Here is a 22,182-nt window from a genome sequence, read left to right as displayed (position 1 = left end):
TTTCTGTGGTGGGAGGAAGTTGATAGACAATATACATATTGTACTTCCTTATGGTTATTTCATGAACTAGTTACACTTCAGTTAGTTTTGTTGGCATGATTGACCGAAGTTCATAGGTTCAATCATCCATAGCTAGTTTTATATGACACAGTGATAGAAGGAACCCCACTCTATGGTAACCCAATAAGATACTGGTATAAATTTGTCTGTAAAATCATTTGTGGATGGCTTTATTTGCACTCCATCTTCATCAAAAATAAAGGGAAACAAAACTCAAAAGTTTTCTTACTTATAGCAACTTACTAGAATCAAATATCATAGAACTGGAATAGAACTTCATGATCATATATGGGTTGAGACCCTTTATTTTAAGGTTGAAGAAGCCCAGAGAAGCTCACCATAAGCATAGATGGCACCCAGGGGTTTGGGTCCCAGTTTGGTTACTAATGAACTAATCCATGCTACTTACTCAGGAGGCTGAGGCAGGAAGATCACTTGAGCCAGGAGTTCAAGGTTACAATGAGCTATGCTGGCACCACTGCACTCCAGCCTGGGTGACAGGGTGAGACTCTGTCTCTAAAACAAACAGACAAAAAAAGAATTGTGAAAACAACTTTATGTATAGAATTGTTCAACCAGTCTGTGAACTACTAACTAAATGAAAGCTAAGTGTAGAGTTTGGGAGCCAGACTTGCATCAAGCACTGCCCTTCCTTGGGTAGTTAAGCCAGTGGGAGTCTAAAAAAGAAAACAGAAATCTAATTTCATGAAGCCTGAGCACTTTAGTTTTCAGTAAATCTTCATTTAAAAATTAATGGAAGTACTTTGCCATTTCTCATAAGCCCCAAAGCTTACCTTAAGTTCATGGTGATTTCATAAAGTCTCTCTGATGTTTGCTAATAATTTCTCTCTCAAACAAAAATAACAACTACCTGAAATGTCTGGATTTTGTTCTGCTATTCATCTTTGCAACGTTTGCCACTATTTAACTAAGAACAGTGACTCATCCAGGGTTACATGGCTATTGATTACAGAATAATTTGGCTTCTACCACTCTTCCTTCAGTAATTTCTCATGTTTGGGGAAGGAATTATTTGGAACAAAAAAAAACAGTTTGATGTAATCTAGAGAAGAAAAAGTGGACATGGAATGCTATTTCTAAGTGATTGAAAAATAGGTAAAACTATTTGGGGCATAGCACCTTTGGTCCATAAAAAAAATGTCCTTCACTTCCTGTGTTGTTCCCAAACTCAGTAAATGATACCATCGCTCCTTCAGTTAGTCAAGCCAAAAACCTAGGAATCATCCTTGATTCCTCTTTCTTTCACATTTCACATCCAATCAATTGCTACTACTGCAGCTTCTACCACCACCACCGTAAATTAGCCAAATGTCATGAGAGCTTACTATGTGCCAGACATCCTGCTATGTGCTTTACCTGCAAATCTTATTTAATCTTCATGACACCCTGTGAAATAAATATTTCATTTTAAAGGTGAGGAAAACTGAAGCTCAGAAAAATCACATAAGTTGTCCAAGGTCACACAGCCATCAGTCTTCACAGCATGGTAACTAGCTCCCCTCAGAGCAAGGTAATTCAAGAGAACAAGTAGCTGCAAAGCTTTTTTTTTTGATCAAGCCTCTGAAGTTAACATTGTCACTTCTACAGTACTCTGGTTACACAGAGCCAGCCTTGAGTCAGTGTGGGAGTGGTAAGTATCAGGAGGTGATGATCACTGGGAGTCCTCTTGGAAACTGGCTACCACAGATGTCAGTCAACCATTGGACCAAAGAAAGAATCAGAAGTACTGCTTAAAAACCACTGTCAAACCACCGATCATTTATTGAGCAAGAATGCCCAGACGGGTATTAAGTTTTGCCAGTTCTCACACTATTTTGATTTTTAGTGCTCTCTAAGGTTCTGTGAAAACAACTGGAAGGAAAAAGAACACAACCTGGGGTAAGCAACAATTCTGCACCATGTATTGGACAAAGCATTTAGTCCCACTTTACATTGAGGCTCAGAGGTTAAATAGCTTCCCTGAGGTGATATAACTAGTAAGTTAGCTTTAAAACAACCTCATTCTCTGCCTTAGAAAGCAGAAATTATTGGTTGTCCTTGTAGGTCAGTAAGGGTATCTGATAGTACTTATCTGATAAGGTCAAGTTTTGAATACTTTTAACTTCATTCAGACAGTTTCCTATTCTAGACTCTGAGGTAGCAGAAATGGACTATGGAAGAAATCAAGGCCAAGTTTTTTCTATCTTTGAAAGCTCTTGACTTTGTTAAGCTAACTTTGATTATAGCAATATTGGTATAAATTCTGTGATTATGATTTCAATGATTTTGAGATTCTCCAATTGAAATCTAAGAAAAATTTTATTTCTATTTTTCTAAGAAATTAGAAATACTGCAATTGATAGAAGGATTAAATGTCAGGTAATACTAGATTAACAAAAATACTACTTGTCAGGGAGAAATTCCAAGAATAATAAAGTATGTTCCAAGTTCTCTGTTAAAGTGGCCCGTTTGGACTTTTATTCATTCACATCACCAGTAGTTTTCTTTGGTTTTCATTCATCTTTCCCATCTTTCTCTTCAGAGTTCCATTTCCGTGGTCCAACTCCAAATGCTCTGGCCTAACAGTTCTAATTACTTCGCTATATCATCTGCCAAATACTGATCTCCTAAGTGTTCTGCTCTGACACTTCTGACCTACCTCCTTGAGATGTTAGTGCCCTATAATTCAAGTCCTGTCTTGTGCTACTTTTCCTGCTTTTGAGATAGATTTGTGTATTGTGTGCAGGTTTTTTTTTTTTTTTTTCAGTCTGGCCCCAGAATTCCTTTGGAGTGGTTCAGTGAGAATGGTTCAAAGAACAGGCATGTGGTCATTTATTTTGGCAATCCATGGTGGGGTATATGGCAGGGGTACATGAGAACTGTCCTGACTCATGTGGATTGTTGGGGTTAGAATTAGGGTGCCTTATGAGTTTCCCTCAGAGCCAGAACCCAGAGGACACAGGACATCTTAGTCATCCCTGAACCTTTGTGCTTCATCAAGGAGGTTATTTTAGGCTATCTGAGCTAGTGTCTAAACTGGCTGCAATTGGCCTTTTAAGTCCTCTCTCTAACCAATCAGGAGCTCAGGGCACTGGTATGCAGGAAGAAGAGGACATGCCTAATTTAGTCCACATTAGATCATTACATTCAAAAGATAATTATTTCTCCCAAAGGGCATAAATAAGCATTGTCCAGTTCAGTGCATACCCAAGCCAGTGGTTACCTTTAGCAAGAGTGAGGCACAGCTCTGTTACTCAAAGCTGTAGTTTATTCAAAGCTCACTGAGCCTCCTGCTCTCTTTAGGATGTGGTGTCTGGCCACAGCCCTGTTTCCAGTTGCACAGCTCTCAAGCCCTCAGCACCTGCTACCAGCAGCTCTAATTAGGGGCATCCCACACTTAAGCACGGTATGAAGAAAAACCTCTACTTGCTGCAAAGAGCTGTTTTCTCAGCAAGCAATGTTGAGTATTTCTCTCAAGACTTTTACAAAACAGAAGATACAGTCCAAAGTTTGGAAATTTATAATAACACAAAAAAGCTATTAGCCTTGTAAGAAAGGTCTAATGACAAAACATAAATGAGTAGAAACCCACACACACAAACTCAAAGTGAATTTTCCTAGCAGCTTGCATGTCCTTATGCATCCAGGAGTTGGATCCATCTCTAAATTCCACTGGTAACTTTTACCTTGGGTAACTGATTGCAGCACAGCTGCAGCTCTCTACCATGGGTGACCATGTAGCCACCCCAGAATCAAAGGTTCCTCATCCCCAACCCCAACCCTTTCCTCCTTTCTCTTCCCAAACCACTTATTAATATTTCGATGAGTCAGGGCCATTCTAGCAAACCTTTCTTCACTGACACCAATTGATGAGAGTAGAAAAAACTCTCACACAAACTCAAAGTACTATCGACACAGAAGACTTCTTTGACCAAATGTGGGGGGATTTCTCCCCACCAACAAGCAAGCTATCAATTCTTCAGTGGACTCCCGCTAGGTGTCCTCTAATTCAGTTCTATTCTGACACTGTCTACCTGGAGATAACTTCAGATCCCACAGGCTGAGGGCTTGGTCCCCAACTGCTCACATTCAGATGCCAATCACAAGCCCCAGGTTGTTTCACCCATGCTTCTGACCAACAGGCTATATAAATTGGAGCTCTCATGGCTCTCTCCTTTAGTTCAATTAATTTGCTGGAATGGCTCACAGAATGCAGAGAAACATTTATTTTATGTTTCCCAGTTTATTATAAAAAATATTACAAAGGATACAGATGAAAAGATGCATAGAACCAGGTATGAGTGAAAGGGAACAGGGCTTCCATGCCCTCCCCAGGGGCACTACCCTCTAGGAATATCCACACCTGGCAGCCTTCCAGAAGCTCTCACAGCCTTGTTGTTTTGGGATTTTATGGAGGCTTAATTAAGCAGTCATGATGGATTAAACCATTAGCCATTGGTGATTAATGTAACCTTCAGCCCCTCTCACCGCAGCCCCCACCTCCCAGGATATGGGCGAAAGTCCCAACCCTCTATTCCTGCCTAGGTCTTGCCTGTGACCAGCCCCATCCTGAAGCTATTTAATACCTAGGGAATTCACCCATCAGTCATCTCATTACCATGCAAAAAAGACATCACTTTGGAGTTTGTGAGGATTTTAGGAGTTGTATACCAGGAAATAGGGTCAAAGACCAAATATATTTTACAAACTCATAGTCCACCCTTAGTCTTCAAAACCAATCCCTTACATCAAAAGGATATACAACTCAAAAGTCATTGACACATTACTAGAATCCCATTCACTCATTAATAATTAGTCCAATCCATGATAGTGTATGAATATCTCCCATGTAAGGTCACTCAGGTTGGCAGGCTTTCCTTCAGTCTTGTCAGGTTCCAAAAGCAGGATTGATCACAGCAAACATAGAACTTCACCCTTTCAAACATCTGATATAATAATTGAGCTCAGAGACAATGTCATCTCTTGCTCTGAGCCTCTTTCAAGGTGTTATTGTAATACTGGCTTTCCCTCAGTTCATAACCCATTTATTCATTTCTTTCCATCAGCTACTATTTCTCCTTCCCTCCATAAACACCCAAACTCTTCCACATTTGGAAAGGACATTAGAATGGCCGTCGTGCTGGTCTAGATTGCAAGCAGTGCATGTCTAGATTACAGGAAGCAATACTAGTCTAGCAAGCAGCTCCTCCTTGGTCCACTCCCATTCAGATTGGGTAAGGTTACACAGGTGGAGAACTACTGAGCTATTTTTGCTACCATGCAATATGAAGTATTCACTCTTAGCCCCAATTTTGCCAGATGGGATGAAGGCACAACCCACCTCCATCAGGCCTTAGGAATTATGACATAAGGTTTAAATACATAGTTACAGTTCCTTGCTTAGATTTCATCCCTGTTTCTGTAAGCTGCATTTGCAGCCCTGGTCCTAGGACCACTGCATCAGGTAGGGGAAAGGGGAAAAAAAAAGTTCAGGTGATGTGGGAAAGAAAGAAAAAAGCATAATCATTATACCAGCATACTCCTCCCATGGCAAGAATTATACAGCCATATCAGCATCCTTCCTCACCCCTCCTCCCCAGATACCATAGAAAAACAGTGGAATCTATGGCGCCAGGACCCTCCAATAGCTCCATGTCACCTATGAACACACACTCATGAAAGCATGTAATCCAGCCCTTCATCCTTTTATCTCCTCCCTGTTTTAGACAACCAATGTTTTAATTGTCCATTCCACTTCTCTATCAGACTATTACTCTGAGGAGGATATCTTTCTATCCATTGTTGAACATTATGGCTGTTCCTTAGTCTGAAGAAATGATGGTTGGCCATCCAAATCCATGCAATGTCTTCTGGTTTTTCTATAGAACTCTAACCATTTGCATCTTTCACAGGGTAAGCAAAGCCCAGTCTTAAGTAAATGTCTATTCCTGTAAGACCTATTTGTAGCCACCCAGGGCTACCAGCATCAGTCTCACTTGCCAGCTATATTTTGGACCTTCTCACCAGGGACTCTGCCCCACAGCCATCACCAGTCTCTGTTGTAGACAACACTCTTATTGGCATTTTGTGCCTGAAAAGGGTGCAAGAGGAATGTGTCTAGATTCAGCCCATCTCTGCGCTGCCGCGGTAGCCCCATACCCACACATTGTGTGAACCCAGGTGGCCATGTCAAGGGAGCACACAAGGATCTCTGCTTTTTGATTCCCATCACCTTCCTAACCTAGAAGGGGGCTCTTCTGATGGGCATCGACTTTTCCTACTTTAATGCACCCCTTCAAATTTCCATAGGGCCATGCTCCATATGGGCATGCCTTGAAAGGGCAGGTTTCCATTGCCCTTCTGGCCCTGCATCAGTAAAAACTCAAACACAGAAGCCTTTACTATTGTTCATTTCTTCAAAATGTAATCCAGCCCAGCAAGCTGATTAGTTCTTACCTTCCTTGATTAAGAGTAGCAACCTTCCAAATAGGATATTGTCCATTCACCTTGGAACTGTCCTCTACAAACCCAGCAATTCTTGGGTGGTCACTTCAGAGCTATTTATAGAACACTCTCCAAGTGACAGTAGAATACAGCAAGCAGCTCCTCACACAGTTCCAGAGTCAGTCCTAGGAGAAACAGAGGCTCCCTGCTTGTGAATCTCCTCCTTGCACTCTGCAGGGAGCATGAACCCATATAAACCATTTCCATTTTATAATGGAACTCTTCTGGGCACTGCCGTCCTCATTATCTTGTTTCTCTTACACCACCCAAGAAAGCATGGCTATTTCAGGTATCAGGATCATTTTATGTCCCTCAGTCATAGGGGTAGCTTCAGTTAATGTCTCATAGCAAGGCAGTAAATGCCCCCCAGTGGAAATTCTCTAGTCCAAAATCCCAGTAGTCCTGCTGGGAGGTGCTCACAGGATTTGCCATAAGCCCCCAGTAAACACTCCATAAAGGGTTATCAAATGGAGAATTTGTCCCGACCAGCACCCCAGCTTCTACTATACATTGTGTGAGCTTATACAATCTTACCAGTTCCCATTTAGCCCCATTTAGCATGTCCAAATAATATTGGTACAAGGGCAGATTTATATTCCTTCTCTTTTACAGTACTAGCTATAGTACTGTATATAACATATAGTACAGTATGTCCATCCCCACAATACAATCAGGTAAAAGAGATGCAACCACTTCACATAAAGTGTGTTCAAATGTACCAACTCCCCTATAAACATTTACCTTAGTCCCATCAACTCTTACTTTCCTAACTGCAGCCTCCATGAGGACTTTAACAGGTTTTGGTTTGAGAATCCTAGGTAGGGGAAGTGTTCCTCATCCAACATAATATCCAGTTCCATAAAACATTTAGTAAAGGATGCCAGGCGCAGTGGCTCACCTGTAATCCTAGCACTCTGGGAGGCCGAGGAGGGTGGGATCGTTTGAGCTCAGGAGTTCAAGGGTTTTAATTCTACTAAAAATAGAAAGAAATTACTTGGACAGCTAAAAATATATAGACAAAAAATTAGCCAGGCATGGTGGCACATGACTGTAGTCCCAGCTACCCGGGAGGCTGAGGCAGAAGGCTCGCTTGAGCACAAGAGTTTGAGGTTGCTGTGAGCTAGGCTGATGCCACCGGCACTCTAGCCCGGGCAACAAAGTGAGACTCTGTCTCAAAAAAAAAAAAAAAAAAAATCTAGTAAAGGAGACACAAGTTATTTACATAAAGCCTGTTTAAACATTACAACACAATCCTATCAACCCTTACATTTCTATGTTCTACTCCCAGGAACTTCTCCACCCACAGACCACTTTACCCAGCCCAGTACAAAGGCTTTGAGTCCCAGCAGGAGATTGAGCCTAGAGCCTCCACATTGCCCCAAGCAATTGTTGGTCAGATTCCCCATTGTAATCTCTGCCTTCTGACTTTTTCAGTTTCTCCAAACTGGGATAAATACAGCAGCCTGCTTGGAACCCCTTCATGTCAGAAACAGTGGAGGTTCCCTCTGGCCCACCCAGCCTTTAATACTGTTGTATTAAGACCTTTGTTTTAGGCCAGGCGCGGTGGCTCACGCCTGTAATCCTAGCACTCTGGGAGGCTGAGGCGGGCGGATCACTCCAGGTCAGGAGTTCTAAACCAGCCTGAGCAAGAGCAAGACCACATCTCTACTATAAATAGAAATTAATTGGCCAACTAATATATATGGGAAAAATTAGCCGGGCATGGTGGTGCATGCCTGTAGTCCCAGCTACTTGGAAGGCTGAGGCAGGAGGATCGCTTGAGCCCAGGAGTTTGAGGTTGCTGTGAGCTAGGCTGACGCCGAGGCACTCACTCTAGCCTGGGCTACAAAGCGAAACTCTGTCTCAAAAAAAAAAAAAAAAAAAGGCCTTTGTTTTAACCCCAATTTCCATTTTATTTACTCCATTTCTTAATAACCATCTAAAGATTTCCACCCTGCTGGACCGAGTCCCAAAAGACTCTCCCTTTTCTTTTTTCTCTTACTTTCACCCCATCAAAGTTTTCTTCATCCACTGTTAAAATAACCATCTAAAAATGCCCACCTTCCTGGGATGAGAACTCTGACTCTGGCCCTCTGCCTTTCCCCATTTTCTTGTTAATTACCTTCCTGTTTTTATTAGCATCTGTAAGACCCGTGAGAGGAAGCTGAGACAGCAAATTTGATAAGCTTTCTCGGGCTGTAGCTCAGTTTTGCAGCAGTAAGGTTACATGGGTGCCCATGCAGAAGGGGCTGCCTTAACCACAGCATTTACCATGATCTGGGTAATGGGCACATTCAGTGGGTACATGTCATAAAGCCAGTCCCACATGGCTTGCATAGGAACCACATCAGCTGCTTCATCTGGGGTGCTTCACTGGATATGTATAGGTGTAGTTGGGCAGTCCCCCTTCTCAAGGTAAACAGAACTTACAGTGGCTTTTGTCCAGACCACTAGGCTGGCCATTCCCTCAGGAATAACCTCTAGTGTTCTGGATTGTATATACCTAACTGTGATTATTCCACAGTGAGCTGTGGGTCCTGTATCCACCCAAACACGCTCTTCTACTAGGCAGCATTTAAAACTAAAGATACTGCTCCTGAATTAGTTACTCTCACAATCCATTTTAGTAAAGGCGCCTCAGGGAGCTATACTGGTCAGCAAAAGGAAACAATTCCATCCCACTATACCCTCTGGTTTCAGTAGGTTTGCCCTTCCCCCCATGGACTGCCTTCTCAGTAACCACAGTTCTTAAAGGTACTTTCTGTTGTGCCAAGGCATAATTTTTGCCTTGGGGGTCAGCTTGGAAGCCCAGACAGACTGAAATCTGAACTTGATCTAGAACAAAGGTCTGACCCGGCACTCTCTTTTTTTATAATTTCATTTTAGCCATTATAGATAACAACTGCCAAGGGATTGAATATTTCACTATTATTAGTCTACATTCCCTTAGGCCTCCAGGTAATCAGCTCCCCAAGGAGTTGGATCCATCTCTAAATTCCACTGGTAACACTTACCTTGGGTAACTGATTGCAGCACAGCTGCAGCTCTCTACCATGGGTGACCATGTAGCCACCCCAGAATCAAAGGTTCCTCATCCCCAACCCCAACCCTTTCCTCCTTTCTCTTCCCAAACCACTTATTAATATTTCGATGAGTCAGGACCGTTCTAGCAAACCTTTCTTCACTGACACCAATTGATGAGAGTAGAAAAAATTCTCACACAAACTCAAAGTACTTTTCTATTCTCTCACTCAACAACAATCAACACAGAAGACTTCTTTGACCAAATGTGTGCGAGGATTTCTCCCCCACAAGCTATCAATTCTGCAGGGACCCCAGCTGGTTGTCCTCTAATTCAGTTGTAATCCAACACTACCTGGAGATGGTGTCAGACCCCACAAGATTGAGGGCTTAGTCCCCAAGACCACACACACCCACACACACACACACTCCAGATGCCAATCGCAAGCTCCAGGTTGTTTCACCTGTGCTTCTGACCCGCTGGCTATAAATCAGGGATCCCACAGCCCTCTCCTGGGGTCCCATTAATTGCTAGAGCAGCTCATAGCCCTCAGAAACACTTACTTACCTTTACTGGTGTCTTATAAAGGATAGTACGGTGGATGCAGATGAAAAGATGAACAGAGGCAAGACATATGGGAAGAGGCTTGGAGTTTGCATGCCCCCAATGAGCACAACACCTTCCAGGGACCTCCAGGTCTGCAGGCATCTGGAAGCTCGCCAAACCCTGTCCTTTGGGGTTTTTAAGGAGACTTCATTAGCACAACTTTCAGCCCCATCCCTGCCTTCCCTGGAGGGGAGGGATGAGGCTGAAAGTCTGGCCCTCTAATCCTGCCTTTGTCTTGCTGGTGAACAGCCCCAGTCCTGAGGCTACCCAGGGGCTCAACCCTACAGTCATCTCATTAGCATACAAAAAGACATCACTTTGGAGTTTCAACGAATTTTAGCAGCTGTCTGCCAGGAAAGGGGAGAAGAACCAATATATATTTCACAATATCACAGACCTGATAATCAGTTTCATTATCCTTCATATGGGCCTTTTCTTTTCATACGGGCTTAAACATGCTATCTTTTAGTAATGTACAACACAAAAACACTGTAGCAACCTCAGTGGCAGTCATAAGAATTGGAATCACCTCAGAGGTGGCAGTTGAAAAGCAGACAGGAAATTAGCAGGTTTAGCGTGGGGGAGAAACTTTAGCTTTGAATTAGATGACCATTCTTTTCTATGGGTTCTTTGAAAAGCCAAAGGTAGATAAAGATTTCTGAAAATGAAGCATTTGATGATAGAATTCTGAAAATAATTTAGTCCATTGTATTGCCACAGTTATAACACACACACACACCTATACCCTAGGCAACAGCGACTTGGATTGCAATGAAATATAATGTATTAAAAAGGCATCACAGGCTGGATGCGGTGGTGTGCACATCTATAGTCCCAGCACTTTCCAAGGCTGAGGCAGGAGGATCCCTTGAGGCCAGGACCTCCAGACCAGCCTGAGCAACATAGTGAGACCTTATCTTTACAGAAAATTAAAAAAAAAAAAAAATAGCTGAACCTGGTAGTGCGTGCCTGTAGTCCCAGCTACTCAAGAGGCTAAGGTGGAGGATCATTTGAGTCCCAAGAGTTTAAGGCTGTGTCAAGCTGTGATTGTACCACAGCACTCCAGCCTGGACAACAGAGAGAGACCTTATTTGTCTCTAAAAAAAATTTTTTTTTAAACAGGTATCATATAGCAGTGTCAAGAATTCCCACCACTCTGTCTCTTTTTTTCCAGGACCTGGCCATTATATTATGAATCCCTTTTGGATTTTTAGATTAAAAATCTAAGTCAAGTCCCCTGCTCCATGTCACTTCCTGTTCTTATTCAGGGGGAAAAAGAGACAGAGATGTCAAGGAAAGGGGAGGAAGAATTAGGTATCTCAAGTCTTCCCTCCTGTACCCTGTTAGTGTCTGTATTCATTTTCTCTTAATTAAGAGCCCCAAGTATCGAAGTCACAAGTTTTACTGGGAACCACATTTTAAATATTTATTTTAATAATAAATGAGGCCAGGCAAGGTGGCTCACACTTGTAATCCTAACACCTTGGGAGGCCAAGGCAGGAAGATGGCTTGCAGTCAGGAGTTTGAGACCAGCCTGAGCAAGAGCAACACCCGTCTCTACTAAAAATAGAAAAATTAGCTAGGCACAGTGGCTCGCACCTATAGTCCCAGCTGAAGCAGGAGGATCACTGGAGCCCAAGAGTTTGAGGCAGTGGGCTATGATGATGCCACTGCACTCTAGCCAGGGCAACAGAGCAAGACCTTGTCTCCATAAAATAATAATAATAGTAATAAATAACCACTGAACTGCTTTTATTTTTATTCATATAATTTTTAAAATATCTCTGAGATAGTATTATCACTGTCACTTTCTAGATGATAGATGTAGATCAGGTCCACAGAGGATAAATAACTTGTCTACAATAATATAACTGGTATATTGCAAGGCCTAGATTTGAACCCAGGTAGTCTTACTTCAGAGCCCATAGTCTTAGCTCTTATACTGACTCTCATAATATGATAGTACTCATCAGATTCTGGTTTATTACCTTAGATAAAGTGAGTAAGTATCACCAATGACCAAAAACATATCTTACTTATGTACCTGTCTCCAGTTTTTAATCTGGAAATTTATTAACTCCTGGCAACTCTCCATTGTAAAAGTACTCTTTTCTTATTGTAATTGGCAAGTAATCTGAGAGTCATATTTTGAGACACTGCTAATATACTCTGATATCCTTTCACTTAATGGATTTTAACATTCTTTGATGATTCTTACCTAAATCAGCTGTTTCATTGGTGGTTACAGCTTGGTAATCTTTTGATCAATGGAGATATATTAGACTTCAAAGAGTCCTTTTAAGGCATCACTGTAAACAAGTCTTACTGTTTTAGATTATTTCTCAAATAGCACTATATGTGGCATAATTTTTAATATTTTCAAGTTGCTGAACTGCTTTAAATATTTATTTTAATAATAAATGAGGCCAGGCAAGGTGGCTCATACCTGTAATCCTAACACCTTGGGATTAGGATTCCTCCTTTGTCTCCATCAAAAACCAGCCTAATATATATAGTTTTAATAAACCTACAAATAAAGTACTGAATGTGGGAAGTATAAGTTCTCTAGAGTTCCATATCTCCAGAAATATCTGGAGAAAAAAATTGGAAAGAAGAAACCTGCATTAAATTGTAACAGAAAAAAAATCTCTAAGAGGCTCTCTTCTTTGATGGTGCTTTAGCCAGCAGAGGGCAATATATTACCAGCCCTAGTTAAACCTGCTTTGCTATTAGTGGCTGAAGCATGAGCTGCTTACATTGCACTATTTTTAAGTTGGAAACTTAAAGCAACAGAAAAATTGGGTTGTTTCTTTTTTTAAAGTCTAATACAACGATAAATTTCTTTATTTTAGTAGCAGAAAATGACTTTAAACATGATAGAAAAAATTGTAATTGTATAGACAATGGATTTCTTTCCTTAAGATCAAAACCCAGTGGCATTCATCTGCCTTTAATAGGATATGTCCTTTGGGGATTGGTTTTTTTGTTGTTGTTGTTATTATTGTTTTGTTTTGTTCTAGTGATTGTTAGAGTCTGGAGCTGAGAGATACAGGAAGCCTCAGGCTAGCAAAAATGCCGTTTGGTGCCGATGGGTGGAGGCCAAAGAGCATCCACCTTGAGAGGGGAGTAAAGCCTTGGGTTTTATAGAGGGTTTCTCAGGGACGAGTGAGTGTCTGGGCCAGAACAGCCGCTGCAATAAATTTTTTTTTTTTATTCTTCCATTCTTGTGATACTTCAGGGATGGGTTGGAAGACTAAGCACCACATGTACTTGCCATCAAATTGGCACTAACTGATCAACACTAAGGTGCTTACACAATAGTAATATTCATTGGGGTTTGGGAGGATGGGGATGGGTAAACTCGCAACTAATGCATGCAGTGGGCATTGTATGGGGGAAGGGCACACCTCCAATCCTGGCTTGGGTGAGGCAAAGTCATAACATGTAACCAAAATGTTTGTACCCCTATAACATCCTGAAATTAAACAAAAATCATGATTATGTTAGAAACACCACTATACAAATATAGATGTTTAAATCCTATTTGTTAAAAAAAATTCTCATTTGTAAGTAAATCCAAATATTAAAAGAAATTTTTTTAAGCAACCAACTTCTGGGACCTCTGTGTCAGTCTTATCCTGTAGAGATAAGGGAGCAGGTAGTTCTGTCCTTATCAGGGGGGATAGGAATGCTGGCTGCAGTTGTCTGTCAGATTTTACAACCTCCAGGGACTCTCCAGACTCCAGTGGCTGTTGATTCACAAACCTCGGTTTTTCTATTAACCGCATTCCACCCTATACATACTTTTGAAGTTCCCTCCTGGAACAAACCTAACAGTGATTATCAGGAGACTTATCTTTGTAAAAGATTCACAACTGCAATTATCCTAGTGGTGAAAAGAAAGTCTGACACTTTAGTATGTGAAAGATTTTATTACCATATCTTTTAGTTTTTCCAGTCACTTTTTTTAAAATCACAGCAACTGATGGACATGGTTTTAAAAGTCAAATAATACTAAAAGGCTTATAATGAAAACAACATGTTTAGGTATAATAATTCATGTAATTTAAAGTATATTTCACCTAATGAAGAAAGTATAGGAGAAATTACCTTTATCCTTCACTGTAGACACTTCATCCTGTCAGCCCAAAGACTACAGATCCCTTCATTTAACAGACAGCCTAACTAGCTGCCTCATTATCCAGCTCTCTTCTTCAGGGGGAGCATGTGCTTGTTTTTATCTCTGTAGTAACACATAGTTTGTTACTAAATCTTTAATAACCACACCACCACCACCACCCTGCAGTGGTTTGGAAAGTACATATCTCTCTCTCACATACACATGCGCGCGCTCACTCACTCGCTCGCTTGCTCTCTCTCTCTCTCTCTCTCTCTCTCTGTCTCACACACACACACACACACACAAAGCTTTCAAGTAAAATAATTCAAGGCATTGTCTTTTTCGTTAAAGAAATTACAATATTTATCGTCATTTTCAAAAAAATTAATGTTACACACACTCTTCATTTGTATCTTTAATGCATCATTTATTATCTCTTGCTGCATACCAAACCACCCCCAGACTTAGTGGCTTAACACAACAACCATTTATTCACCATCAATGCTGCAATTTGTTCTGGGTTCAACTGGGCCAGAACTCTTCTATCAGCCTCACCTGGGTGTTATTCATGCGGCTGTTAATCTAACAACTCAGGTGAGGCTGGATGGTCCGAGATGGCCTCACTCACATATTTGGAGCATTAGCTGGGACAGTTGGGTAGGCTGAACAGCTCTCTCCATGTGATCTTTCACCCTAGGCTTATTTATAACATGATCCTCTCAGGTTCCAAGAGGGCAAAACTAGGTGTCATACAATGTCCACATGTTATTGGTGAAAGCAAGTCTCAATACCTGCCCAGATTCAAGTGATGGGGAAGTAGACTCAACCTCTGGATGGGAGGAATAGCAGAGTATTAGGGGCCATTTTTAATCTGCCATATTTCTTCTGATGTGCTTGCAGTTTTAATATTCTAATTAGAGTTTTATGTTTTTTCCTCAAAGTGCAGTGAATTGGCTCTTTCCTTAGGGATTAATATAGTATATATACTTCAGAGTCCACTGCTTCCCAATTAACATTCCTAAAAGAAAAGCAAATTTTACTTTGTGAAGGGATGCCCACTGTGTCCCACTTTGGTCTTGGATCTGTCATGTTGCTTTGACATTTTCAATACTAGAGCTTGAAAGCAGGTAGAAAGATGATTAATCTAGCATAGTGGGGTAGCTTTTTCTCCCCACCATGCTTGGTTGTACTCATTACTCAAGGTTTTGTTATTATCAGGATTATAAATGTCAAACTATTGAACCAGCTGCCTCCTCTCCCAGATTCCAGTGGTGGAGAAGTAGACTCCACCTCTGGATGGGAGGAATGGCAGAGAATTAGGGGCCATTTTTAATCTGCCACATTTCTTTTGATGTGCTTGCAATTTTAATGTTCTAATTAGACTTTTGTATTGCTTCCTCAAAGTGCAGTGAACTTGCCATATCTATTTAGAATCCTATAATCAGTCCCCACAAGAGCTGAGCCTGTGCGTTCCTGTGTTTTTCAAGTTGCACTGGCCACAAAGGGGAACTGAATATGAACATGCATGCAAACCTTATCAGTTCCCTTTTGCAGCCAGCTGAAAGTTGTTTTTCATATAGAGGAAACAGTGTTTTTCTTTTGAGTACAAACTCAGTTGCCACGCAGATATGAAGCATTTCTGCTTCTGACAGATCAGAGGACACAAAACAAGAGGGCACTAAAGTGTGAGAAAAGTAATTAAAAGAGAAAGTATAGAAACAAAGAGATAAAACTGAATTGAGGAAGAGAAAGAGGTGCTGCTGACTACAGGAAAGGAAAAAGATCAGTTGCGGGGTGGGGGTGGGGGGGAAGCTGATTAGGGGATGCTGAAATGTCTCGATAAGTAGTGGCACACAGAATGAGGCAGGAAATGTAGAAAGGAACTGTCTACAAAGGGCATATAATAGCTATGCCAGCAGTATTAATGGAAGGCATTAAGAAATTTTGGTCTAGAAATTTGCTGTTTGACAAAATTTGAAAATATAACCCATCAGAGTGATTATCATTCCCGCCCGAGTTCATACTGTTGAGCCAGGTAGTGAAGGTATCTTGTCCACATCTCAGAGTGCAATGTGGAGACCAATTTGGCCCCTGTGATTACACAAAGAAAAGCCAAGGATCAGATGTGTATTAACATATCTTCTTCTAGCATCCTGCCAGGTACTCTCATCCTCTTATTTTGCTTGCTCACATAAAATAGAATGGGTCTTTTAACTCTCCTGTCCTGACATTACCATTATTAGTTGAAAGCTAAGGCTAAATTACCCTTTTTTAGTTGCTTGCCCCACCTCATTTAATCCAGATCGACTTCCACTATAATCGCCCTAGTTCTGATGTTTACTCTCAGCTTCTAGCAATTCCATTTTATATATTTTCCCTGCCTTTCCCTTGGTATTTGAGTATTTGGATATCATATATTGAATGTTTCCTACTTGCCAGGTACATTCTTAACTCATTTAGTCCTCATAATAACCCTACAAGTTAGATACTGCTATTATTCCTGTTTTCTCAGTAGAGGAAGTAGAGTTTGTCCGAGATGACATAGTAAGTGGTGAAACCAGAAACTGAACTCAGGCAATCTGACTGCATCATCCACTCTTTTAACCTGCTTGTTATGTCACCTCTCAGTTCATTATTTAATAATGTTTAATGTTATTGGGCTAAGAAAACCTATTAGATTCATCCTCAGCATAATTCTTGCCGTGGCCTTACTAATGGGAGCATACATAATACTCCACCATCCACTGGCCAAGACTGTTTCCCTGGACTGTGTTGGATGTGCAATGCCAACATTTTCCTAGCACTTTTTTCCTTCTAATTTTCACTCACTCCCTAGTGAATGGCCAGTTCTTTCTCTGGATATGTTTTTTTGTGTTTTGTTTTGTTTTGTTTTGGAGACAGAGTCTCGCTTTGTTGCCTAGGCTAGAGTGAGTGCCGTGGCATCAGCCTAGCTTACAGCAACCTCAAACTCCTGAGCTCAAGCAATCCTGCTGCCTCAGCCTCCCGAGTAGCTGGAAGTACAGGCATGCGCCACCATGCCCAGCTAATTTTTTCAATATATATCTTAGTTGGCCAATTAATTTCTTTCTATTTATAGTAGAGACGGGGTCTTGCTCTTGCTCAGGCTGGTTTCGAACTCCTGACCTTGAGCAATCCACCGGCCTCAGACTCCCAGAGGGCTAGGATTACAGGTGTGAGCCACAGTGCCAGCCTCTTTGGATATGTTAATACATTTAATCATGTCATCTTCTGATCTAAGAGACTTTCTATCTCTTTGAAATTATTTTATACACTAGTAATCAGGGAAGTGCAAATCAAAACCACGATGAGGTACCATTTCCCACCTACCAGATTGGTAAAAAGTAGTAAATCTGATAAAACCAAGTGTTAGTCAGGATATGGGTAAACAGGAACTCATCCAAATACTCAGGTATTTGGATTTTGTAGTTTAACTCTCAGAAAACATTTCTGTTTTCATGCTCTCAGGGAACTCCTCATTTGGACAACTCTTACTATTTATAAGTGAAATATCAAGCTGTCTAATTATAAAATAATTTTATCTGCAAATTCTTTGGCTTGGTCCTTGAGGAATATACATAAAAGGGTAAGTGTTTATATAGATTTATTAATTTGAAAAATTTTTATTTTGCTCATGGTATCTGGCAAAAGAAACCATAAGTAAGGTAAAAGACAAGTGCATACTGGTAGAAGTTACTTGCAAACCATATAAACATCAAGGGATTAGTGTCCAGAATATATAAAGAAATACTTCAATAATTTTTTTAAAAGAAAAAAGATCACTCATTAGAGAAAACAGGAGGGGAGAGATATAGATTTGAATGGGCCATTGACCCAAGAAGAAACCTGAATGAGCAAAAAAAAATAGATGATGCTCCATTTCACTAGTAATCAGGAAAGTGCAAATTAAAACCACAATGAGGTACCATTTCACACCCACCAGATTGGCAAAAAGTAGTAAATCTGATAAAACCAAGTGTTAGTCAGGATATGGGTAAACAGGAACTCATTTCTGCCTAGTAGTGGGATGAGTGTATAAATTGGTAAAATCACTTCAGAAAACAATTTGACAAAACCAAGACAAGCTGAAGATCTATATATCCTTACATCCAAGCATTTCTACTTCTAGGTGTCAACCATAGAGAAACTCCACACATGGACACAAAGTATACAAAAGATTTCACTTGAGCATGGTTTCTATTAGTAGAAAAAAGTGGAAACCACCTGAGTGCCCATTGTTAGGGGAAATGGAGAAATGAACTGTTGTATATTCATAAAGTAAAACACTACATCAGTGAAAATGAATGAAGACCCACATGTGTCAACATAGATTAACATGATTTGGTTGAAAAAAGTTACAAAGGATGTATTATTCCATTTATGTAAATTTTTTTAAAGTGCATATTGTTATACATACATATGTTGTAAAAGTACAAAATACATCAGAATGATAAACACTAACTTCAAGAAAGAGGTTTCCTTGGAGAAGGATGTGAGGTGAGCTTTAGTATATCTAACTTTCTGGATTATATGTATATGGATATGGGAGAACTTTTAAGTCAGTAAGGCCAAAGTGTTAACATCTAATTTGGGTGATGGATGCTTAGTTGTCTGTTGTGTTGTTTTTCCATATTTGTATGTTTGAAATGTTTTATAACTAAAAACAATTTATATGTGAAATTACCAACCCAGACTATAACTGTAACAGTTAACTGTTGCTCCAGAAATAACTTGCATGGCTTAATAAAGCAGAAAGAGATTCTGTGCATCATCAACATCTGTATCCAAACCATAATTAGAAACCTTTTCCAAAGCTCATCTTCTGATGGTTCTTTATGCATATCATGGGACAGAAACAAAATTAATAAGGGTAAGATGCTCTGATTTGATTCCATTTTTTTTCTTCTATCAACCTGTGTAAGTTTGTTCTGGATTATCATCCATGCTTCAGAGAAAGCTTTCAAAGTCTTGCAGATTTTTTTTTATATCATGTAATTGCAATGAGTGGCAAGCAGAAATTTTTGCCCCAAATGCATATTAATGACACATTTTTTAAAATAAAAGACATCTCAGCAATCACCAAGTGCTTGGGCAGAATGAAACGAAAAGCATTAGCAGAGACAATATCTATGGAATGGAAGTCTAGCCACTTATATGCTCACATATGTAGAATACAATTGCTGATTACATCACAATGCACTGAAGATTAACTGATGATAATGCATGTGAAGCATCTAGCACAGTAAAGGGCACATAAATAAATTATTTTGCTTCCTATTCCCTTCCTGTGAACTTAAAGGAAGGAAAAATAAGAGACAAAATAGAAGTTTAGGACAAATCTGGTACCTCCTTTCCAGTTCTGTGCTCATTGTTACCACCGCCCAACCAGCTCTCTGTGTCTGGAAACTCAGACTGAGGCACTATGGCAGCCACTCAACTGGGCCATATAGCCATGACAAAAGCCATGACCAACATGTGAGAGTGTGCCACAGTTTCTCTCTCATCTGAGTTGACATAATTCAAATTAGATTCTGAGTTTCAAATGCTTTCTTCCAATCAAAAATATCTGTACAAGCTTCTTTGCAAGTTAATAGTGTTTGTTGATTCCTGACATAAAGCACTCTCCAATAAATATCATATCTCTTGTGAATAGTTTTCCTGCTTTGTACTTCTGCTTCTATTATTGACAAAGAATCTAAATTTCTAAGTCAAAGCTATGCATTTTCCCTATAGTTATTTCTATTGTTTAATTAATAGAAAGTTCTTTCCCATCCATAGATGAATTAGTCACTTATATATTTTTTAATCTTTTTTTTTTTTTTTTTGAGACACAGATTCACTCCATCACCCTGGAGAGAGTGCAGTGGCGTCATCCTAGCTCACTGCAACCTCAAACTCAGGGCTTAAGGTATCCTCCTGAGTAGCTGGAATAACAGAAGCATGCCAGGATGCCTGGCTAATTTTTCTGTTTTTAGTAGAAATAGGGTCTCGCTTTTGCTCAGGCTGGGCTCAAACTCCTGAACTCAAGCAATCCTCCTGCCTCAGCCTCCTGGAGTGCTAGGATTACAGGCATGAGCCACCACACCTGGCCCGTATTCTTGAATCTTTTATGGTCTCATTATTTACATTTAACTCTTTAACCCGCTTATAATTTTTTTGGTGTGATACATAGTGAGGCTGTAAATTGGCTTTTTATTTTAAATAGGCACAGCACTACTTATTAATCCATCCCTTCTTTCCTGATCTTTTTGTGATTTTTTTTTATTTGCAATGATTCTCTTTGAGGGAGGAGAATCTATCAGAATCATCTAGAAAGCTTTTCAGGAATACACTTAACCCCACCTTTGCAAGATGTTAGCATACCTTGACTAACAGAATCTTAGATCTCCCTCTGATGTGTTACCGCCCTCATCCTTTTGAGAGCCATTCTATGTCCTATTCATATTTTTTTACTTTTCTCATATATCATCTAGGGTCTGTTTAGAGAAGTGTATTCTATTCCACCAATAAGTTTATACTTGCATCTGCTCCCTAGTATTTTCCTTATTGTAAGAATATATTTTAATATCTGCTTCTCTGTTTCTATTATATTTTGAAAGCCTAAAATATAATAAACCTATTAACATGTTTTTGCAGCATCCAAGTTGCCTGTTAAGAGAACTCTATTTCATGTTGCTTTTCTCTTATGCCTAACTTTCAGTAAGGTTTTGGTTTAAATAGTTGTAATTATGTTAATTCTACTTGTACTTTAGCAGAACTAAAGAAACCATTTTTAAAAGTTGAAAATAAAACTTTCTGTACTAGAAGAGACAATTCTTTTTCTACTTACCTGATCTTAGAAATTCAACCATCATCAAACCTGCCTCTACAGAATACTTTTCCAAAACTAACAGCAATACTCAACATTGAGAGGTCTCACTCTGACAGCCAAGCAATTCATTTTGTCCTTGTTTGGTTTTACATAAGTGAGATGTTATTTAGAAAGTTATTCTGAAGATCTTATGTGTATGTATGTGTGTGTGTATATATATATACACACTTCTGAATTCCCTTCCCCCCCCCTTTTTTTTTGAGACAAAGTCTCACTCTGTTGCCTGGGCTAGAGTGTGGTGGCGTCAGTCTAGCTCACAGCAACCTCAAACTCCTGGGATCAAGGAACCCTCCTGCCTTAGCCTCCCGAGTAGCTGGAACTATAGGCATGTGCTACCATGCCCGGCTAATTTTTTCTATGTATTTTTAGTTGTCCAATTAATTTCTTTCTGTTTTTAGTAGAGACGGGGTCTCGCTCTTGCTCAGGCTGGTCTTGAACTCCTGACCTTGCACAATCCACCCGCCTTGGCTTCCCAGAGTGCTAGGATTACAGGCGTGAGCCATCACACCCGGCCTGAATGTCCCTTTTCTTAATGCTTCTAGAACTAAACCTCAGATTAGGGAAAGTAGGAACAGTGTTTCCTGTTTGCAAACACTAATGCTCAGTGAGAAATAAAAGAGTATATGTATTAATAATAAGTAGCCTTAAATTTGATAAGTCAGGTAAGGCATATTGTCAGTGAAACTTCTATCAGTAAACAATCTGTTATGAGATTATAGACAGATTGACTTCCATAAAAATTTATTTTACTGTAAATGATACTATATCAAGAATTAATTCAGTATACTCTATATTTTTTTTAAGAATGTCACTGTACAGGGCTTCTAAGGGCTCATTTCTTTTTTTTTTTTTTTTTTTTTGAGACAGAGTCTCACTTCTGTTGCCTGGGCTAGAGTGTCATGGCATATCAGCTTAGAAGCAACCTCAAACTCTTGGGCTCAAGCAATCCTCCTGCCTCAGCCTCCCAAGACTACAAGCATG

General features: G+C 40.1%; 1 protein-coding gene across 11 annotated transcripts in view; it reads left to right on the top strand.

The window, feature by feature from the left end:
• The window catches only part of CASK (calcium/calmodulin dependent serine protein kinase), a 381,055-nt gene that overhangs the window by 199,806 nt on the left and 159,067 nt on the right, over positions 1-22,182 (top strand). The window lies entirely within an intron of this gene.

This window comes from Microcebus murinus, chromosome X (assembly GCF_040939455.1).
Source record: "Microcebus murinus isolate Inina chromosome X, M.murinus_Inina_mat1.0, whole genome shotgun sequence".
NCBI lineage: Eukaryota > Metazoa > Chordata > Mammalia > Primates > Cheirogaleidae > Microcebus > Microcebus murinus.
Note: the sequence above shows the minus strand (reverse complement) of the source record. Positions and strands in the feature narration are given on the sequence as shown.